A 3,950-nucleotide genomic window follows, 5' to 3' on the forward strand; every position below is an offset into this window, starting at 1 on the left:
CAATATTAATTGGGCCCATTTTAGAAGCACCTATTTATCTACACAGCTACGGTAGTAAAAAAGGTCAACCAAAAATTTACCTCCAAAGCCACGGTTGCTAAGCAACTCTTTTCAGAAGTTCTGCAACGCTGATCAAGCACATTACTGGTGCCACCAGCTGGATTCAGAATAAATGTGAGTAACATCTTACCTGGTTTCTTCAAAGGAGGAGAGGAGGAGGATACCTTGTTTACTTTTTTGGACAGACACTGGAGGCCAATCCTGTATTCATTTGGTGAGTGAGGTGCAAAGGTTTTATATTTTTCCTTTTTTTTTTTTTTAAAGGATACGTCCTGGTACCACAGGTTTCCTGTTCACGAGAGCAAAGGACAGTTCTGTTTTGAGAAACACCACAGAAGGCTTGATGAGATGTTGGCCAAATCTGAATGACATTTCCTTGTAGTTAAAGTCTGAAAGAGAAGACAATTAGGAAATGGACATTCATAAAATCCACCTAAGAAATTCAGTTCATATACCACTTTAAAGAAAGCAAATTCCATTACTCTAGAATCTTAGTTGCAAAGAGGATAATATTTAAACTGTTCCCCATTTAATGTTCACTAAGATGTATTCTGGGTAAGTCTTCCTAAAATACTCAATTCTCCCTGCAAGAGCTACTTGGACTGAGGTAGTGTTTTCAAGCAGGAGCTTGCACGCACTTCAGGTTGCCACCTTAACTCAAATTCACAGGGCCCTATTTGCCAGGTACTTATTGTTATCCATCCATTTCATCTCCTCTGTTGCTAAGTTGAAAATTTTCATTATTAAGTACTGACTATAAACCTTCTAATTCTTAAATACTTCTCTCAAATGATTTTATCTTTGTTTATATTACAGTAATTTAGAATAAGTACAAACACTGTTTGACCTTGACTACAATTACAAAAACATAAGAGCACTCCCAGAGAAGTATTTCCGTAAAATTTCCAAAATTAAAGAGAAAAAAATTGAGAAAAGAAGGAAGGGGCAAAATAGAGTATGAGTCTAGAACAATTCTGGGTGACACTGAGCCAAGATGCAGCAATGTCCCTGAAGTGTTCCATGTACTCCTTATGGGGGAAAGCCACAGACGGGAGGTGAAGCAGGATGCGGCACGTGGCAGCTGGAGTAAGCCAAATCCGCTCAGCACCAAGGAATGACTTTTCCATCAGGTGGATGCCTATACATGACAAAGTTACTCTCTAAATGACTAACACACACTGTCCCCAAATTACTTCACTTTTCTAATTCAGGAACAGCCTACTACAAAACTGATGAACAAAGATCAGCCTATGGAAAAACAGAGATAGTACTAAAAAAAAGGATGAAATCAGAAAATGGCTGGGTAATTTATAACAACTGCGCATTTATTTAACACCAATTAAACAATTGTGCATTTATTTTACATCAATAAATGCACAATTGTTTAATGACTCTGATGTTCTCAGTGATACACAAGGCAGAGATCTATGCAAATGTCATCTACTGTAGAAGCACACATAGCCAGAACTTGACACATTTCAGGAACTAAAGAAATAAGATGGAAAGTTCTGCCAAAATGATACAGGTGTTAGTTTTTAGAACATTTCCAACTATCTCATAAAAATGAAGCATCAATAAGGATGTTGAAAATCATCTAATCCGATGGTTCTCAAGGTGTGGTCGCCTGACCAGTGGCATCAGCATCATGTGGAAACTTATTAGAAATGCGAATTCTCAGGCCACGCTCCAAACCTACTGACCCAGAAAGTTTGGGAAAAGGGCCGAGCAATTTCTGTTTTAATAAGCTGTTGGGGTGATTCAGAACCACAGATGAAACCCAACTGTCTTCCCAATCCTTGGACCTTTCCATATTGAATTGCTGCCAAGTGGCTGGCTAGCATCTGCTTAAATACGCCCACAGATGGAAAGTTCACTATCCATTCCTCCTAAGACAGTCGACTCCACCGATAACATAGTTAACTCTTTATACCAAGTCTATCTGTTATAGATTTATTCTTTCGGGCCATATGAATCAAGTATCATGCAAGCAGCTGTGATTCAGATACTTAGAGTTAACCATGCTTTCCCACAGTTTTTCTAGAATAAGCATGGCAAGTCATGCTAACCTCTCTACTAACAGTGTTGATTCAAGACACCAGGAGCCACCTGTGGTTTTTGTGTTTTTGTTTTTGTTTTTTTGCCTCTCCAGCATCTACTTCCTGTAATTCTAGCCATACCTCTTTGATTTTTCTCTGGGTAATACCTCCCCATATTCTATATGTGGAGCTATTCCAACTGCCTGGTTACAGGGATGGGCAAATGACCCAGGCATCCTTTGTCCTTTGGCATATGATTGGTTCAGGAGTGGACACATGACACAAAATGAGCCAATCAAAGGCAAGAATATCCTTCAGAAGAGTATTGCTGATATTAAGAAAGGCTCTTTCTTTCAGCTGAGTTGCCAGGCTGGTAGAATATAAACCTGAAACAGCTAGATATTTCACTAAAAGGAGCCTGCCTTATATCAGAGCCAACTCTGAGGTGAACAAAGGCTCTTTCTTTCAGCTGAGTTGCCAGGCTGGTAGAATATAAACCTGAAACAGCTAGATGTTTCACTAAAAGGAGCCTGCCTTATATCAGAGCCACCTCTGAGGTGAATAGAGCCGAGATGCAGAGAGACCCTTACCTAATGACACGGTCTTAGCACCTGGATCTAAAAATGCTGGAAGGAACAATGCCCCTGGATTTTATTTCTCCTTAAGGATAATTGTGCAGAATTCACTTAAGCATATGCTCTAGTTGACGAGCTACTATTATTATGAGTCCACGAAAGGATCTTCTTTTGGTTCTCATTTTTCTTATCACTTTCCCTTTCATTCTCTAAACCCAGTTCCATTCCCTTTCCCTCAACACCACAGGTATTCACTTTTTCAAGACAAATGTAGTATATAGAATTCATTTCACATGTTGGAACACACATATTTCATATGTCAAATATATATAGGGCTCTTATAGTTTTAAATTTTGTATATAAATTTTATATTTTAAGTATCATTCTTCCATTTCCTCTCAACATTGTTCTAGGACTCACCCATGTTGCTATAAACGATCCCTTCTCACTGCACTCGACTGCAGTTTTCCTTGTCCATTCCCCTAGTGCTAAAGAGCTAGCTTGACTACAATCTTTTACCACTAATAACACTGTGACTACCATTTTTATACACATTTCCCTAGATACCTATACTAGAGCTCCATTACTGAGTTTCAGATCATACACATACTTAGATTTCCTAGAATATATGCATCAGTTTGTGTCCCTAGCAGCAATACATGAGGATTTCTATTTCTCACATCCTTGACAGCACTTGATAGTAACTGCGTTCCTAGCTTTTAATAACTGATAGGTAAAATGGCATCTCTTCCTTTTGCTTATCTCCAACAGTGACGTGTGCGGGTATATGCATGATTCTCCTCCTATGAATTGCCAGTTCATAGACGTTGTCTTCTTTTACATTGGTCTCCTCCCTTCTATTTTCTGAATTCTCCAGAGTCCATTGTATATTCTAAATATTGATCATGATCTATTAAAAACATGACAATTATTTTTCCACCATCTATTAATTTTTTCTATTATTCTTGCCATTAAACAAAAAGCATTCATTTTGATGTATTCAATTTTCTTTTTATACTTTGTACTCTGTGAATCTTATGCAATAAATCTTTCTCTACCATAAGGTTGCGAAAATACATTCATATATTTTCTTCTATCAGCTTTGTATTTTCATCCTTAACAGTTAGGTATTTATTCTACTTGGAGCTTTGTTTATAGTATGAAGTGTGGAAATAGTCTCATTTTTCTCCTTTTGTGAGCCAATTTTCCTAGTACCAATTTCTGGGAATGAATACACCAAGTTCCCATATGTACATAGGAATGAGTCTGGACGACTATA

At 37.8% G+C, this 3,950-nt stretch overlaps 1 long non-coding RNA gene across 1 annotated transcript in view; it reads right to left on the reverse strand.

Moving 5' to 3' along the window:
• Positions 1-335: 335 nt before the first annotated feature.
• The window catches only part of LOC103594387, a 274,493-nt gene continuing 270,878 nt past the window's right edge, over positions 336-3,950 (reverse strand). The window contains exon 3 of the long non-coding RNA XR_550851.1: positions 336-449. This is a non-coding gene — a long non-coding RNA (uncharacterized LOC103594387). The remainder of the gene's footprint in view (positions 450-3,950) is intronic.

The sequence above is a fragment of the Galeopterus variegatus genome, unplaced genomic scaffold, assembly GCF_000696425.1.
Source record: "Galeopterus variegatus unplaced genomic scaffold, G_variegatus-3.0.2 Scaffold1549, whole genome shotgun sequence".
Taxonomy (NCBI): Eukaryota; Metazoa; Chordata; class Mammalia; order Dermoptera; family Cynocephalidae; genus Galeopterus; species Galeopterus variegatus.